Raw genomic sequence first — 19,004 nt, 5'->3', positions numbered from 1 at the left:
CCGGGAATGGGCGCGCTGTGGGGGCTCGCGCCGCGGCGGGCGGCGGCCGGGGGCAGGGCGGCGTGGGGCGGCGCCGGCCCCACCGCGCCTCCCCCGTCGGCGGCCCCGCGCCGTGGCGGTGGTACAGTCCGAGACGGCCCCCGGCTATAAATAGCGCCAGGCGCATGGCTCTTCGGGAGGCGCTGAGATTCCGGGCCCGGCGGCCGCGGGGAGCGGGTGTCTGTGAGGAGCCGGGCAGCCGGCCTCCTCTCTTTGCCTTTTGGGGGTTCTTTTTGTAATAGCAGCAGGTGTAACTTTTTGTATTTAAAAAACAGTGATTTTTATTTTCTTGTGGGTATGTAGGGGGGCTTTATCCACCAAGCTATGCTCTATTAGGGCGCCAGGCGGGCGAAGCAAAGGCAGGGATGGCGGGCGGGGCGGCGGCGGAGGTGGAATGGGCGCTTTTTTCTTCCATCTGGCTTCATTTATTTATTTATTTAGACTAGAAAAGCGAGCCGGCTTGGAGGGAGTCCGGCCGGGAATCCGAGCGCGCATTCATCAGTGTCGAGAGAAAAAAAGCTACATAAATGTATATTATGTGGATAAATCTATAGACAAGAGCTCTCTCGCGCGCGCTCTGTCCCTGTCTCTCTGTGTGTCTCTTTCTCTGTTTTTTTCCCTCCTCGCACCCCCAACCTGACAGAGCAGCCCCACATCTTCCTCCCGCCCGGCACCTACCGCCACCCGAGCCACCTGCCAGGATGGGGCTGGGAGCGGTCGGGCCGCGCCGGGGGGCCGAGGGACGGGGAGTAGAGACTCGGGGTCCGACCCCCACCCCAGCCCGCCTCCGAAGGCGGAAGGTGGGGGTCCCCGTCCCGGGCGGCCTCCCCCGCCCCGGAGAGCGCGGCCGGTCCGCCTGCGGCTGGCGGGAGGAAGGTAGGAGTCGGGCTCCCCTGCCCGCTCGCCCGCCGGAGGGGGAGGAAGGCGCTGGGCGCGGTGGCCGGTGAGCCGGCGCGGGGGACGGCTTGATTTGCCCTCGTCTGCTTTACGGGTTCAAATAGAATATATATTTTTTAATCACCATCAAAAGAATAAAGCCCCCGAATCGCTATCTGGGTTGCCGCCGCACCGGGACTCGCGCGGCGTGCGCTGCCCCCGCGGGTTTCGTTTTAGGCACCTACAGCTCCCGAGGTGCAAGGCGAAGTGGCTCCTGCCGTGGGGACCGGGGGTCCAGCCGCCCGGTCCGGACCCCGCCGGACTCCCCGCCAGGCCCGCTGGGGTTGGCACCTCGGCTGCGCGGGAGAGGGAGTGGCAGGCGCGGAGCCGCGAGCAGGGTCCGAGCAGCCCCGCCTCTGGGGGTGAATACTGGTGGTGAACTTGGCCGGGGTAGCAGATTTTCACGTTAATGATATTTACCTGCACCCCGTCCTCTCTCACGTTTGCTTCTTCAGGGCAGCCTCTTCGCTTCAGAAGCCTGGCAAATTAACGCGCCCGCTCCCCCGCGGGCTGCGGGGCTGGGAGCTGGGGCGGCGGGGCGGAGCGGCTGGCCTAACCCCCGCCGGCCCTCGACTGGCCACTTTGGGGTTTCAGGGTTTCTCTTTTTTTGCCCTCGGATTACATTACGTTACTAGAGGATTTGTCTGCAATTTTAATTAAAGAAATGAGACCCCAGCTGCCTGAAAACTCAGGCCAACCCCATTTGCTACAAGCACAATACGAGCTCTCCAGCGCCGGAGGAGGCCCGGAGGCCCGAGGTTCGCAGCCCCAGGCCCCGAGTCCGTCCAGGACACCTCTCTCTGAGGATCCCGGGGCCAAACCAAAGAGCAAGTATGATTTTTAGAACTGTGGAACTTCATCCTTTCATTTTAGCTTCTCCTGCCTTTGCTTGCTGGAATCGGGTGTAAGTATAGTTAATTCGTCACTTGGTTTCCCGGGCTTACGTTATCCGGTGTTATATGCTGGTCTAAGAATCGACCCAGTAGATGGACTCGAACAGAAACTCACATATAGAGCCTCTGCCATGTGGTGGTTGTTTATTTGGTGTGCCTTTGAAGTGCCCTCATAAGGGGAGCATGTCCCTGCTAAGCACTTGGAGAGTTTGTGTGTATGTGGTTTGGCCGTGTGTGCCTGCTTGTGTGGATGCAGCATGGGTCTGTGCACGGACCCTGCGTGTATCCACACTGCATAAGTGTGTGTGTCCCTACCAGGTTGAGACCTCCTCCTTCCTGTCCCCTAGGACACATCAGCAGAGGCTATTAACTGTCCAAGATATCTCCTCCAACATCATCCTGTGGTGCTGGTGCATGGCACCCAGGATCCTACACCTGAGTGGCGTGTATTTTCTGCCATCACAGGGGAGTTTAGGAGAGTAAATTCCTGCTCGAGGTCTATTTTCTCTCCTTGCCCTTCAACCCCTGAAAGCAAAACCCGGACATCGGAAAGGGAAAGGGGCCAGCTAGGGGCAGCTGGAAAAGAAGGGAACTGCTCAGGGGAGAGTCACTAAAGTTCACCGTCCTCTTCCTGCCACCACCCAAGACACCCCTAGGTCCAAGTAGATTATTCACAGGGGGTTAATTATTCATGTTACTAATACTAGTCAATACATAAATAAAAGCAATCATTGGGCAGGAGTGAGCCGGGGAGTGGGCTTGTTAATGAAAGGGGGCACTGGCTGTTTCAGATGCTATGAAGACTCCTTCATTCTGTGCAGTGTCACTTCCCTCCAGGACTGCTCCTCTGCCCTGTGCACCACGGCCCCTCCCGGTGTCTCTCCACCGGTGGCCTCAAAGCTGTGGAGAATTCCTTCTTCCTTAGAGATCCCCACCCTCCCCTCTCTCCCACCCCATGATGGCTTATTTTGGATTTGGGTTATCTCCCCTTAGCAGGTGGCACAGCCCTCACCTCTCATCTTTCTGGCAGTATATGGTGAAATGTCCTCCCTCCCAGCTCCTGCCCCAGGACACTAAGTCCTGTTTAACTGAGCTACCCAGTGTAAACAGCAGCAGAAGCAGCTTCTGTTGAGGCATCAATCTCTTAAAGGTGCAGAGCTGCATCTTTTAGGCTCCTACCTCTCCTCTATAGCAGAGTGTTGGGGATACAATAACACAGACAGGTTTCTCAGACTAATGCAATAAAAGAGCAGGACGCCTGAGAAAATAGTATGGAACATGATTAGGTTGGCTCTTTGGTATCCTCACCCTTGATATTCCAGGAACACTTGAGTTAAAATTTTTTTTTAACCTTAGATCATCAAAGAGAAATGTAATTAGAGAAAGATGGGGCAAAGTATTACTCACTGTGACATTTAAGCAGATTTAAAACTTCCCTCCAAGTGCCACTTCATAGCCACAATTATTTCATCCACTGAGAGAGAGGGAGAATGCTGGCAAATGGAAGTAGGGCTGGGAACAATTGCTTCTCGTTTTCTCTCTGGGCTTGGTGTTTACAGTTTGCTGCTGATTCATCTTTGGGGGTGTTAGAAAGTCTTGTGGGGATTAGGTTCAGGTGGGCTACTTACTCAGGCCTTGCCAATACCTCCTGCTCCTTCGCTTCCCTTTGCTTCTCTTGTTCCTCAAATGGGGGAGGGAGCCCTCTTTGGGCTCAGCTTCCCTTCAGCTGAGCCACTTGTCACTGGTCACTCTCTTCTCTCTGACACCCACTGAACCAGCAGCCCTGGCCATGGCCACGCAACCTCAGGCCTGCTTTGTCTCTCTTGCCTGTGAATCTTCTCTTTCCACCTCAATTGTGAACTCATGGAGGGCAAGGACCCAGTAATCTGGTCTCTCCTTCTCCTCTGCAACCCCTTCTGGTAGTGGTGGGCACACAGTAGGTACTTAAGATGTAGTTTATAGATACCAGTGGCTAAGCTGACTCGGGGAGTGGTGTCAACACTGTATTCATATGGGCTCTAAGGAAGGGGAGCTGCAGGGCCCTAGGTGGACACTTTTGAACACGTAATTTAGAAGACCCCCAGCAGTTCGGCATCCCGGGTCTGCACTGCTTGACTTGGAGGCATCACCACTCAGTCATTCCTGCATTCATCCAGTCTTTCTGATTTCCCTCTGGAAGCAGCCAAGAAAGGACAAGGCTGCAAAGAACTCACTGTCTAGTTAGACCAAAGTCATACCCAGTGAAAAGCCCCAGAACAGCAAATGGCAACAGATGGTTAAATGTCTTCCAGGCCTGAGGAGTTCCACATAGGAGAAAATAGAAAACAATCCAAGTTGCCTGTGAGGATCTGTGATGGGGGTAGGAGCCTTAAGGGAAAAGGCAGTGAAGAAGGCAGGATGCAGAGGGGGCCAGATTGGTATAAACTGGGTGATGCTGGGGATTTAAAACTAGAAGGGAAAAATGCAGGGATTACTCCAAGGTTATGTTGAGACCACGCTGAAAAGAGAGCTGAAATCTACATTGGGCTCCCTAACACCAGACCTCCAATTAAACATCTCTATGGAGCAACTGCTCTGCCCAGACCTGCAGAGGGCAGTGAGGGCAGGCTGGAGGAAGGGAGACTCCCCTGTACTCTGTATAGTGCGCATGTGTTGTTTGGGCAAAGAAACGGACTCAAAGAGCCAAGTGGCCACCAAGGGCATGATCCAACTGAGGGGCGGAGTGAAAGGAGCAGGCTGTGTGGGCTATGGACCCCCAGAGAAGGTGGAGCTTGTGTGGGCGGTGGCACTCAGGGAAGGCCTTCTGGAGGAGCAGGCCCTACTGGCCTTGCAGGAAGGGGTGTTTCAGCTCAGGAAGAGAGGAGAGAGGTGGCCTTTCTGGTTGAAGTGGTGTTTGGAGTTGCCAGGCCTGGAGTGAGCAATGGGCTCTGAGTTCTTGCGTGACAGCCAGAAGGAGGAGGCTCCCATGTGGTTATCAGTTTGGTAGGCAAGATGGGGCTTTGCAGGCAGCCTCAGCAGTATGGTCTTCTCCACAAACCCAGGGCATCTCTGACCTGGAATACTTCAGGAAGGTTCAATGATATAAAGAACAATAATTGGGGCAAGAAAGGAAGAGAAAAGCAATCCCTACTGCCTTTTAGCTAATATTGGCAGCCTCCTGCTACCTAAGTAGACAATTGAAGGACCTCCTATCCTGTTCTGAGCCCGCAGCAGGTCTGGGCATGAAGAAAACCCATTGGAGGGAGAATGCTGTGTGTTTGGGAAACCCAGGGACTCCCTAGAAGGACTGAGCTGTCTCCAGGGCTCAGACAGGTGCCAGGGCTGGCAGAAGAGGGGTCTCAGAGCTGTTTTTCTTGCTGGCTGAGCCTCAGGGACATACTGCCTTGGTCTTGTGAAGGCAGCCCTGGCTCTGGCAGGGAATGGTTTTGGGAGTCTGTGGTCAGCTCCTGTTCCAGGCTTCCATGCTAACCCCGAGGCTTTGCCTCACTTGTGCTAAGGACAGGTAGGAAATGTTGAGGCAGTGTGAGAGGCAGAATGAAGGGACCCCAGAGTCCCAGACAGGGTCATCCTGTGTGGTGTGGCCAGGAGAGCCAGAACTCAGCAGTGGGGACCTGACTCATCACTCTCCTGGGCCTCAGCGTTCTCTTCTGTCAAGTGGAGACTCGGGTCCCTTTCTTCAACCTTCCTTTCCTTCCTCATATCACATCTGAAAAAGATGAGACAGTGGCATGTCTGTGAGGTTGACTAATCAGTTTTCAAGTAAAAATTATTAAGGTGACAGAGTGGGGATTGAGGGTCTAAATGGGCTATAGAAGAATGTAGATAAATTTGATGAACTTAATTGCACTGAGGGGTTAGGAATTTACTCCTTATCTTCCCCAAAGAATTGGCTTTTTCTGTGTTTTGTTATTTTAAAGGGCAGTGCTCCATCCAGCACAAGCATGTGGTTTCAGCTGCGTCTGGGTGAAGCTAGCAGAGCCTGTGCTCTGGAGCCAGACTCTTTGGCTTCAAGTCCTGCCACTCCCACTTTTTAACTCTATGACCTTGGGCAGGTTGTTTAATTTGTTTGTGGCTCAGTTTCCTCATTTGTAAAATAAAAAGAGAAATAAAACCTACCTCAAACAGGTGTTGTGAGGATTAAATGAGTAAATGCAGGGTAAGTGCTTAGATCAATGTCTGGCCAGCCAATATTATCAGACTGTCACTAACAGGCCACTGGGGGCTAGGGTCCTGCTGAAGCCCCCTCCCACCTCCTACAGGGGAGGAGGGGCATCCATCTCTGGCTAGGGCTGGGCTTGGCGTCCAGACTTGAGATGGACATGCTGTGGGTGTCCTTACAAGCTGCTCAACTGTTCTCAAGGTGCTTCTTGGGGAAGGAGGCCTTCCGGGAGGGTAAGTCCTGCATCACAGCCTCTTCTCAGGACCTGCTCTGTGTACTAGCTGCCAGCACTCTGGCAGTCCCTTCTTCTTACCTGAGAGGTGTTGCCTCAGCAAGTCCTTTTAATTGTGATGTTTTACTAATTAGTTTTTAATTATGTTAATTTATTGTACATGAGCCCTGAGGTTTTCAGGCACTGGGCTCACTTTAGAAACTGGAATAGGAAGTTGTGTTTATTACACACACAGTGCTATGGGTAAATGTCACTTTAGCAGGGCCACAATTTCTCTGATAATGCCATTAGATGGACAGTTTCTACCTGGGCTGTCTCTAATCCTAACATTCCCCACTCCCTCTGGGCTCCTACACAATCCTTCAGAGAATGCAGTACCTCCAGGCTGTGCAGGTGACATGAAGGAGTGAGGTGGCTGGGTGGGGCCAGGGGGACACCAATTGGACAGAGTCTCAGGAAGGTGAGACTGTAGGACCTTTGCACCGTGCTACATCTTTAAAGGGTTGTTATCTGGAGACCTCGGACTCCCCCAGCTGGGTAGACCTTCCTGGTAACTCACCCATGCTTGACTTCATGGCCTGGGGAGAGAGAGGGAGAGGCTGAGGATGGAGGGGGCACAGGCACAGTCAAGTAGGGGGCTGCACCTCTGGAAGGTTATAGGCTTGTGTTCCAAGAGTGGCAAGTGGCCATGAGTGGGTGGTTTGCAGCAGGGTCAGCTCTTAGGAAAGGCTCAGGGTGGGGACTCAATGACTATGTGCTGACTGGCTGATAATAACACAGAAGAGGGTAATCAACGGTGTAAGACCAGAACAAAGAAGATGCCTGGGTATTTAGGAAGGATACAAAGGGAGAAATCACTCTTCTGACCCCAAACACACATATGCTGAGGGGGAGAATCACCATATTGAGCCCATTTTCCATAAATCATTTCTGCTCTCAAAGGATGAGAATTTGTTGCCATTAGGAACATTTAAGAGATGCCAGAGGTTTTCAAGAAAGTTGCCACATCCCCCACAATAATTTCCAGATGGCAGTCTTCTTTCAGTAAGTTTAAAGTCTTCCAAAGTGTACATGGAAAGTTGTATATATACATTTTGGTGTCTTATTAAACAGATACATTAATATAAATTTTGTTCAAAGAGTACAGTTTAAAGAAATACAGTCTGTAAATACAGTTGGACATTTATTGTTTAAAAAAAGTGTATATCAGACTTAAGTTACTGTACTTTTTATATACATATGTGCATAGGTGCATGCATTGTTTTTGGAAAGAGTTTGGACTTTGAAACCAGACAGATCTTTAACTTACCAGCCGTGTAAGCCATGCTCTGAGAGCCTCAATTTCCTCATCAGAAACGTGGGTATAACAGTGCGTATGATTGTCATGATGACTAAAACAGGTAATACATACATAGAGCCTGCTACATGGTAGGTGTCCAATAAATGTTAGCTATGATTATGAGTGTATTTGTTAAATGAACAAACTCTTTTCCAGGTATAAGCCATTGCAGAAAATAACTTTGGAATATGTGTAATAACACTTGGAGATATTCTAAGAAAGACAATGTTTGGGGTTTCTCCTCAGTGGCCTTCCCAGTGTTGTTAGGGAAATGAAAGACATCCATAATGGGAAGCTAGTTTGGCCCCTTCCACATTACAGCAAGTGAATGACATCTCCGGTTGTGTGCAAAGTTGTGTGAGGGTGTGAGGGAGAGAAGCCCATGTCAGGTAGGAGCCCCCATGAGTTTCTTTCAATGCCGCAGCTTCCTGATGCACACCTGCCTTCAGGCTCAGAGAGGCGCTCTCCCTGTGGTAAACACCTAGTACCCCCTGCCTCCATCGTCAGGGGAGCCTGCACCCATACACCTGCATACCCCAATACAGGGAAGCTCCCACGCAGGCCTGTATCCCCCCACCTCCCTGCCAGGGAAGGTGGGCACGCTGCTGTGACTCACTCCCTGGCCCTGTGCCCTCTCGCTGAGTCACAGTGTAATTGATCTCTCCCTGCGTGGGTTTCTACTCTCATGTGACCCAAAGCAGGGTCATTGGGCCAGGCTGAATCTAGGCTGGGGCTCTGAGACTGCTGGGTGGGAGAGTTGATCCCAGGAGGGAGGGACAGGCTGTCAGAACCTACGATGGCCCTGAGCCTTTTACATGACACTCCTGGATGTCTGCTGAGGTGTTGTGTTTGGAGGAGTCAGGGCTGTCCACCCACCCATGATATATATCCCCTCCATTGATGTCCCCATCACTGTGGGGCTATCTCCACAGAAGCTGCCTTGGTTAAATAATGAAGGGGTTGGTTTGGTCTTTGGGAATCTCCTTGAAGATGCCCATGGTCTTTGTGTGTCTGGGACTAGGGTGTCTCATCCTGTTTCCAAAATGAGTTGTGGGCTTGAAAGATCTGAGGGTGTGAAGGTAGGAAGTTAGGTATGTGTGATCCATACATCATTAAAGGGCAGCGTTATCCCATGTGGGATGTGGGTCAATCCAGACCATCCTTGGTCCCAAAAGAGAACCACCTCTCCTCCTGAAGAAATGGGAAACCCTGGCTAACAAGGATAAAACCACAAATCCTCCCAGGCTGGTGGCAGTGGGCAGGGTAAGGGTCACCTCTGCTAAGGGCTTCTCTTAATAGGCAGATCTGGGGTGGGGTGTGCAGGTCCCTAGACCAGCAAGAGCTACAATATCACCGCCCTGCCATGTACAAGCCGTGCCATTGCTCTTGGTTTCTGTATCCTCATCTATAAAATGGGCAGAAACTTCTTCTTAGGCATCTAATGAATAGATAAAGCTCTGAGAAGTATCCCTATTATCATAACCCTGCCTCTCCTCCGATTTTTAGTCTTCTCCTATCATCTTGTCTGCTGAGCAGGCAGCAATGTGATGGGATCTGTGCCTGGTTTGGGTCTTGATCTCTGCTTCCAGTCCCTGCTCAACGTCAAGGCTGCCCCACTGAGACATTTCCTGCCTCAGGAGAATGGATTCTGTGTTTGGTCATCAAACAACAAAAGGGGCTCCATCTAGGTTTTGGAGGGACTCAGCCAAGACTTGCTGTGTGTCCTGGGTCATTGCTTCCCCTTTCTGGACCTCATTCCCTGATTCATGAGATGGGGACCATATCCTTGCTCTGCATACCTTGTGGGGAGGAATGAGGATAGACTTGCTTCTCAGAGTGCAAAGTGCTTATGCTGCGAATAAGCTTCTTTCCCCACCCACCCTGTCCCTGTCCCTGCACAGCCCCCAGCCTCAGAGCAGCCCTGGAACAGAGAAAGCAGCCTGGCTCTCCCATCCATCCTCTTCCTCCGGATTATTTCTCCCAATCACACTTAATAGCTGCCTGGCTTTTGGCTGCAGCCTGGTATATAATAACCTGCAATTATTGTCCACTTAAGCTGTCCCCAGAGCCTTGTCTGTTGCGCTGCCCAGGCTCGCACCGCCGGCCTGCTGATTTCCCTGTCAGAGTCATGGCCAATGGGAAGAAAGCTCTTGACAGGGCTAGACCGTCAGTGCTTTGGCAGGGCCACCACCTCCCAGGCTGCGGCTTCCTAGGAGACGGGGCCTCAGAGGCAGTCCCCTCCAGCCACAGCCGCATCCAGCCTGGGAGCCTGCCTTGCTGGGGCCTGGCCCTCTGGGCTATTCCTGTATGCCCTGCCTCTATATACATGCTACTCTCATTTCAGCCTCTGCCTTTATTTACCCTTTACCTTGTGTGTCCATTTTACTGATTGCTACAGGCCAGTGCCTTTCCCGGCTAAGTTGTTCTTCTCTGCATGCTTATAAGGGAGGCATTGGCTTTTTACATACCAGGCTACTAAAGATCAGAGAGGTTAGGTTTATTTCTTAGGGTCACATAGCCAGGAAGTGACAGTGAAAATTCAAAATCCAATTGGCTGTTTCCATGGCTCACATATTTAATGCTTATGCTATGCTGTTTCCTGTCTTCCTATCAAGTCCTATCCACCTTGGTGGCTCTGTTGGGTGCCACCTTTCTTGGAAAGTCAGCTTCAGCACTGCGGTAACCCTGGCCTCTCTGGCTCTGTACCCATACAGCCCTTGAGCATGCGTGAGGTTCCCTTGGTCCTGTGTGGGCAGAGGATGAGTTTCCCTGCTTAGCTCTCCCCTGTCATTTAGTTCCTAAACTATCAATACGCAAATTGGATAAAGTTGAGCCTTTGCTGTAGTCCAGATTCTCCCCTTCTTAGCTTCGACTTGCATTCTCATGAACATCTCTCCTAGAGCCTGGTCCTCACTGCTCCTGACAGGGGACCTCACCCATCTGTTTGGTAAACGTTTATCTCTGTGGTACCACCTGGCCCTGACGGTGCTGAGGGTGATGCTGGTGGTGATGATAAAACTAGATTTCTAGGCTGTGAAATCACATGCAGGTTCTGTGCTATCATTGGCAAAATCTGAGGATGGGAGTATTTTCATGTCACTCTGCATCTAACAATTAAATGACCAGGGACCAAAGAGGGTGTCCAAACCCTAACTAGGGCTGGTTGTCTTGGTCAGTGACGGTGTGTGTGCACATGGTCCAGAGTGCAGTGGCTAGGATGGGCCCTGGGGCCTGGGGACTGCCAGGGCCTGTGATAAATGGAGCCCCAAGTCTGCTGGACTGACAGGCCAGAGCAACCAGGGGGCTGTGGGCCGACGGAGGCTCTGAAGGGCACTGTATCTGGAGGGTCCTCCGTTGGCAGTCACACTGGGCTCTGGGCTATCAGCAGAGAGGGAGTGGAGCCAAGATCCAGAGTCTGGTGGGTCCACCCTCCTGTCTGGGCCCCAGGCCAGTCCTTCCCCAGCCCTGCTCACAGGGCACACCCTTTCCCCTTCTGGGCTCACTCACCCTTTGCCTGAATGTTCACCGCTGCTGCTTGCATTTTTCTGTCCTTTGTCTTGCAAACAGATTCTCAGCAAGGAACCTTTGTTGGGAATCAGTGTTGGGGCAGCCTGGGGCCTTCTCTGGCTCTTCAAGTCTTACAGGTAAGGTCTGAGGCTGACCTGAAGGTAAACTGCCATGGGGCTGTCTGGAGTCTCCTTCCCTCTTCTGTGCCATCCGGGGAGGCTTGGGAGCCCTCCCTGACCTGGAGCTGAGGGAGGCAGAGGGCCTGTATCTCCTGCTCCACACCATCGCTGCTCCCCCAGTGGGCGGGGATGCTTTAGCAGCTCTGCCTGCTCTAGGCTGTTTCTTGGACTGGAAATGCCACTGTCGGTGGGATCCCTGGCCTTTAGTCCTGGGGTGGGGCCTCTCAGGAAGAGCCTGGGCAGGGGTCCTCAGCTGGGGGCAGTGCAGATGAGGAGAGGGGCCAGAACCTGCCACGCCAGCTGCCCCCCGCTGCAGCATCCAGTTCCAGGGCTTTACACTGTGAAGAGCCAAACTACGTAGTGGTTTTCACTTTCTCTAACTGCCGTTTACTCCCCTGGCCCCTGTCACACCCATGCCAAGGGGAGAGGAAGACTTCAGACCTGCTAGTTAAAGGTAACTCACCCTCTTTTCAGGGTAAACTAGTCTTGTATGGGCAAATCTCCCATCTTTAGAGGTTTTCCTCCTCTCCCCTCTAGCTGAGATGGCATTTGAGGTAGGGGAAACATACACATCCTGTGTAGGAGAGGGGGCCTTGGATTGTCCTCAGACTGTGTCCTCTGGGGCCTTGGTGGGTTCTACGGGGTATGGCTGCCACTGTCTGGGTTGCGGGAGCCCCAGAGCATAGCCCACCAGGCCCCAGGTGGCCACTGTGCTTGCAGGTATCCTCTGGGTCCCCCTATACGTTCCTACAGCCCCTTAAGGGAGTGGGCCTGGGGCACAGCCTGGCTTCCAGCTTTCTTCCTGTGCATCCCAGGTAGATCACTTCCGGAACTCTCCTGCACCGCAGGCAACTAGGATGGACAGGGAGAGGAGGGTGATGAATCTACTTAAACTTATCTTTCTGCTTCCACCCACTCTCCTTTTATTTCTCTAGGTAGTGGCCCCAGGTGGTCCAGAGCCACCCAGACAGGAGGTGGAGCCCAGTCTTCACAGTTTACAGCTTTGTTTGAAATGGGCCTGTTTTCTCCTCCCTCCCCCTTCACTACTTAAGGTTCAGCTCTGAGATGGGAGGACTGGCTGTCTGGGGTACAGTGGGAGGCTTGCTCTGCCCTCGTCCTCCCCCTGATCAAGGCAGCCTCTGGACTCTGTTCCCCGCTATGTCCCTTCCTGTGGGCACATGGACACTGGAGGATAGTCCTATAGCTCATTCACTCTGCGAGCCAGCCCAGCACCGTGCTTGGCACCGTGCCTAAAAGAGCAGAAACCAGTGCCACCGAGTGCTGAATTTGCTTAAGACATTTGTCATACAAAAAGACCCCAAAACTCCAAACCCCCAAACCAAAACCCAAATTAGATATTTCCCTCTGGGGTGGCTTTTTAAACTAGTTTTGATCATGTGAGGAGTAAATTCTTAGCTACCTAGAGAGCTTGACAATCCAAATGGATTCATTTGTCAAATATTTAGGTTAGTCAGGATTAAGCATTTACTAGTGTGTAGAAGAGATGTGACTGTAAACTGATCAGACAAATTTTATGTGTAGATGTTCTAACTACCGTCATCACATATAGGCACATCCTTCAACACAGCACCCTCCTTCCTGTGCGTGTGTGTACGCGCGTGCAGCATGCACGTGTTTGTCAGGGACACACGTGTGAGAGCACGTCTTCTTCTTTGGGGTTTATTTTCTTTGTGCTGCTAATGCTTTTGGCCTCTGGGGGTGCTATATATATACAGATAGGGAATTTGAGAAACACAGGATTTTCAACCTGAAAGGAACTGTAGGTATTTTCTAATCTACTTTTCTCATTTTATGCCTTTGGCAATGTCCAGAGAGATGAGGTGACTTGTTCAGGGTTAGATAGAGAACGTAGATCTCTCTCTGTCTTTCTCACGCGCATACATACACATCCACACTTACTGTCTGGTAATGGTAATGGATGGCTGTTTCCTCTCTTTTTCTCCCCCTCTCCTTGTGCCTCCTTTCCTCCATCAGTCTGTCTGTCTTTCCTCCTCTCCTGCTCTGTGGTCCTGGCTGGCAGCTGAGGATGGCACAGGGTGTGCAGAGGCTCCCAGGAAGGCTGTCCCAGCAGCTGGCTGTGCCCCAACTCCCCCCTCCTCCCTGAGCTGGGAAATGGAGGCACAGTGTATTCCCTGGCTTCCCTATTAGTCAGGAACCTAAGGGAGCACTACCTCAGTCCCGGGGAAGAGCAAAGAGGAAGGACAGATGCCTCCATTGTTATGCCGTCTGTTTGCAGCCGGATCCTCCTTCCGTGGCTCCCTCCAAGTGGAGCTGACTTTCTCCTAGGGGAGGAAATGGGGTTTCCTCCTTGGCACTTCTCCTTCCTGAATCCTTTTCTCTAGCCCAAGCCACATAGCCTCCAGTTCAACTACCCCTTTAGGGAAGATGCAATGATATTTACTTCATATCCAAAAAGCCCAGGGAAATGCTCCCTGCTCTAACCCCTCTAATCCTGGTGTCCTGATGCTGAAGTGTGGCTCTCAATCCTAAACAGGCTCTGTGGAAATGACATTTTGGACAGATCTTGTTTTCCATTCTCAGATTTGGAATGGCCCTTCGAAGGCCTCTCTGTTACTCCTATGGTCATTGGAGGAAGCCATCTTCCAGCATTCCTGTTTCTCCAGTCTGCTTAAGCACTGCCATCGAAGGAGGGCTCACTCCTTCACATGACAGTCAATACCTTTACAAACTCCGGCTCTCATGTGTTTCTCCCAAAACACCCATTCTGAAACAGATAGCTACCCTTGCTTTTTCCTCTTTGTTTCTCATTGTTCTGCAGCACTCAGACCTGGCCTTTGCTCCCCCAACTTTACCAGAATTATTTTTATGAAAATCCTCGGTAGCTTCCTATTGGCCAAATCCAGTAGCCATTTTTAAAGTCTTCATCTTAATGCTGTTTATCACTTTATCTTGGAAATCTCTTTCTTTTCTCTCAGGACACACATTGTTCCTTCTTTGTTCACTTACTGCTTTCTGCTGGTCCCCTCGACTGGGTCCTCTTTCCCTGTGCAGTCCTTAAATGCTGGATTACCTTTGTCCCATCCTTGAACTTTTCTTCTTTGCAGGTTTCACAATCTCTTAGGGCCACCACCTGCTTGCAAAGGGTAGCAGTTCTCCATACATGGGAACATGTCTAGTCTAATCTTTCTTACTGAGCTTCAGCTCCTCATTCCCAGCCTCTAGAGGGCTCCAAGAGAAGAATGCTAGATTCGGGGCAACTCTCTTCTCATGAGGAAAAGAATCTCCCCCACTTGAAGTCCCTGCCTTGGCTAGTGACCCCATCCTTTACCCAGTCATCTCAGCCTGGACACGCATCACCCTTGACCATATCCTGTCCCTCATCCTGGAGATGCCCTTGGTCAGCAAATCCCATTGGTTCTCCCACATTTTCACCTCTTTCTCATTCTCTCTACACTGTTGCCAAAGTCAGCCAACTGGTTTCTTTGTATTGACCCTGCCTTTTCTGACCCAAATACACTTCATTCTGTGCACAGAATGACCTTTCTAAAACATAGATCTGGTCTTGCCAGTTTCCTCCTTAAAAGCCTTCTGTGTCTTCCCATTACCTCCAGGATAGATCCCAGCTCATTGACTTGGTCTTCCCAGATCCTCACCACTCACTCTGTCCCATCTGCCACCCCTTCTGGATCCTTCTTCTTTGACCTCTTTCTTCCCCTTGTCCTGGGTTCCTGGACCTGGCTCCTACCGCTCTCATCCTCATCCTCACCCCCTCTGCTTCCATCCAGTTTGACAGCCATCCACAATATCTCTCACCCTGTTTCTCTTCCTGGAACCCTCTCCCTCTTTCTTTTGCTCACTAATCCCTGGTCAGTTTTCACTTCTCTGCTTGAACATCACTGCTTCATGGAGGCCCTACTTGCCTGACTGCCCAGACTAAGCCAAGCCCTGTATCTTCAGGGCTTGGCTCCCTGTGTGCACAAGAAATACTCATTGTCTGTCTGGGTGGCTGGAGAGCCTCAAATATCAGCCTGAGTAGGATCTTGATCCTGTGGGCAATAGAGTGCTGAAGGTTGTCCCCAGTATGATGATGACTTGATCAAATTTTGGGTTTAGGAAGATTGGCTGGGGAGCTTCATGCAGGATTGGATGGAGGCAGGTGGTATTGGGAACTGGGGTGCTGGCAACAGTACAGGTGTGAGATACCTTTTCCATTCCTATCCCATATGCTTCCAGCGGAGAGTCTAGGTGATGCAGTCAATGTGTACATAAATGAAAATGAACAGAGTCCAGGAATGGGCTTATAATAAACTCAGCTGATAGCTGTGAAATGACCTTACCTTATTGTGAGAAGGGTTTTTTTTTTCTCCCCATTTTCTGTTTTTTCTAAATTGGTTCTTATTTCTTCTTGGTCCTCATCATCTTCTCCTCCAAGGGCTATATCCAGAAAAGGATGCTTTCTAATGTTCCTATCTAATTGGCTGCTAATTTGTTAGTATTATTGCTAGTCTCTACCATACAGATGCAACTTTCAGATATCTTATCTGGAGGTTTCAACCCCAGGGAAGAATAAAATTGCAGTTTGAAGAGTCCAAAAAGTGGCTGTGGTTCTGAGGCTCAGACTGGTGAAATTGGTAGCTTTTCCCGGCTCTAATTTCTGTGATAGGAACAAAAAGCACCCTCTAATGACTCTGTCTCCCCTGACCCATGCTCTCCAGCACAGTGACAAGTGGGAGTGTGTTTTTTTGCTCTTTGTTATACTGGGTTCTGCCCCATCTTTCTAAAGCAATCTTATAAATCATTGATGAGAATATTTCTATTTTTGTCTTAAATATCCTAGCCAAGAAAGCGTTATGAATACTTTCCAAATCAAGTGCTGGCATTGCACGATACTTCCTCATTGATGGCAGGCCCATTTCATTGTTTTTTCACTTCTTGGCTCTGCTTTCCATGGCAGCATTGCCAAGTCTCAGCTTGAGGGTGGGGGAGAGGGCTGACCCTGATGCAGAACCCTGTGTGCCTCCCTTTCTTGGACAAGAGCTCCTTCCTTTCTTCTTGCCCATGACTGTCATGCACGGTCCCCACTACACCACCCCCATCTTAGACTTTTCAACCTTGGAATTCTGTAAATGATGACTGGTATTTTTTTCTCAGTAAGGTTTCTTCCTGCCCTTCATCTTGCCTCTGCACCACTTTCCCTCCATCCCCATCATCATCCATTCTGTGTCTAGTCATTCAAGTCACTTGAATATCAACCTTCCCTAAATGTAAAAGAGACCCTCTCTTGTAGTAGATTCTAGACCCTGCTAGTTCATAAGGACCATGTCACTCTCACTTACCACTGTGTCTGGGCATTTGCACAGGGGCCTGGCATGTGGTAAGCACTCAGTAAATATTTGATGAATTGGGGAATACATGAGGAAATGAAAGACCTAAAGGACTGGGTGCCCTAATGCTGAATCTCCTCCCTCCTTGAGAACCACCTGGACCTGACACTCTAAGATGGCTAATGCAGGACTTTTCTGAAGCTTGAAAAGTATGCTCTACAGAGAAAGAAAGGTTGTTCAAATGCATCTTTTCTGATGATCCACAACTTGTTTGGATTTTTCTTTTACTTTTATGTTTTTTGAACATTCATGTCAATAATTTACATTACCTGTCTCTTGCTTAGGTATTGTTTAGCTTTGCTCTTTCATGTGAGTAAGTCTTGTATTCCTGACGAGAGTAGAAATACTGGGAGGGAGAAACTGAGTCCATTTACTTTATAGCCCAACTACAAGACTTCATGTAGCCAGAATTTAAGAAACACTTTCAACTTGCTGACTGAGTGAATGGGTCTTAAGCCTGACGTCCACCTTTATTTTTAACATTATAGGTGATCCCAGGTGAACCCAGGAGGGAATGAATCCTCTTTCTCGTGACTTATATCATCCTTGTCTGACAGCACAAAGTGTTATAGATTTATATAGTTTATTTAATTGTGTAGGTATGCAGTATGAAAATGTTAGGCAAATCAAAATTATTTAGGAGACTGGGTGATTTAGTCTTTGCAATAATTAGATGCTTCAGAGAATTCATTCCTTGGTATTTTGATAATTGTTTTGATAAGACCTATTCTTTGTTGTGGTTTACATGTCAGCAGGAAATGATAATCCAGGAACTTCATAATTGTCCATCAGTCTAGTACAGGCTTGATTGGAGCTCACTATGATCAATGATGGGCTACCAGCCATCTATGCCATCTTCCCTGTCCCAAGGAGCTGCCAATGCTGGGCAAGGCAGATGCATGCCTGTGATTTAAGGCCAAACATGGAAATACGTACTTGGGCACATAGAGAAGGATGAAGTTGCTTCTCATTAGGAGACCAATGAAGACCTCCTGAAGGAGTCAGCATCTGGCTAAAATGTTGAAGGAGAAGTTTGATCTTACAAGTCAGGACTGCGCCTAATACCTAGGAGGTGCTCCACAAATGTTTGCTGGCAGTCTGAAAGAAGACAGTAGCATTCTGGGCAGAGGGAAAGAGCAAGAAACAGGAGAGCAGGGAGGGCAATGCTCATTTAGGGTGCAGTGAGTCGTGTTTTCAACCTGAAGCTGAAGCCTGAGGTGTCTGAGCCAGTAGTTGGGGACAACTCTGGTTGGTTGGTTGGAGGCTGAGTTGAAAGTCCTTGAATTAAGCTGAGGATTTTAGATTTCAATCAGAAAGCAAAGGAACTCCCTGAACGTGTGGGAGCAGGGACAGGACATGCTCTGAGCTATGCTTCAGGAAGGTCAGGCTGACATTGGTAAGAAGGCCATATTGGGATGGAAGGGCTGGGGTAGAGGGAATCTTTGGGAGGGAATCACAGGTAATTGGTGGGTTGGGGGTGGGTAGCAGGGTCACAAACCTCAACAGTAATGGTAGGTGGCAGAGGGGCTATGTGAAGAGAGAGTCTCAGATCATGCAAGACTGGGAGATGCCTTCACAGGTTGTTTGTTCTAAGAGCCTCTCCTCCTCTCCCTCTCCCATCACCTTCTCTTCCATAACATCAACAACTTGGGGAGTCTGGCTCCTGCATCTCCCACCTCACGGGGAGACTCTAGCTCAGGGGGAGGATTGACTTTAGGCAGGTGTGCATGGATATGAATTTATTAAGATCCTTATTTATTTATCAGTTGTTATTTAATGGCTTCCTGTGGTCTAAAAGGATTTGAGGCAGATAGTGTGAATGTATATAATTGTGTTTTTCCACCAAATGGGGCCCACAGTTTCAACTCGATTTTTTATTCCACAGCACCAGAGTTGAGAGGAAGGGGTGTGAATCCCAGCTTTTCCTCCTGCCAGCTACATGACCTTCAGCAAGTTACCTGTCCGCTCTGAGCCTCTGGGTTCATACCTGTGGAGATGAGATGAGCATAATAGACCTCCCGGCTTTGTTTATGGATTAACTGAGATCATACATGCCACTAGCACCTGGTGCACAGGAAGCACCTAGGTGGACAGTCAATATCAGATAGACTCTTTAACTCTTACGCTTATTACTTCTTCAGGTGTGTGAGGGCAGGGTGGGAGGGATTCTTAATGTGGGATTCCTACCTTACCTTTCCTAAACCCTTGCTAGTGCATCCTGTGCCTGGCTGCCTGCCTCACTAATGTGATAATGAAGCACATATATTCTCCCAAAGCATGCGTTCCTGTCCCCTTCCTGATGTTCTCTTGTGTCAAATCCTGCCCATTTTGACAACTGCCACAGAGGGAATACC

The 19,004-nt window shown here is 50.1% G+C and overlaps 1 long non-coding RNA gene across 1 annotated transcript in view; it reads left to right on the top strand.

Annotated features, from left to right (window-relative positions):
• Positions 1-217: 217 nt before the first annotated feature.
• The window catches only part of LOC139360033 (uncharacterized), a 558,829-nt gene continuing 540,042 nt past the window's right edge, over positions 218-19,004 (top strand). The window contains exon 1 of the long non-coding RNA XR_011616940.1: positions 218-1,879. This is a non-coding gene — a long non-coding RNA (uncharacterized lncRNA). The remainder of the gene's footprint in view (positions 1,880-19,004) is intronic.

This window comes from Macaca nemestrina, chromosome 19 (genome assembly GCF_043159975.1).
Source record: "Macaca nemestrina isolate mMacNem1 chromosome 19, mMacNem.hap1, whole genome shotgun sequence".
Taxonomy (NCBI): domain Eukaryota; kingdom Metazoa; phylum Chordata; class Mammalia; order Primates; family Cercopithecidae; genus Macaca; species Macaca nemestrina.
Note: the sequence above shows the minus strand (reverse complement) of the source record. Positions and strands in the feature narration are given on the sequence as shown.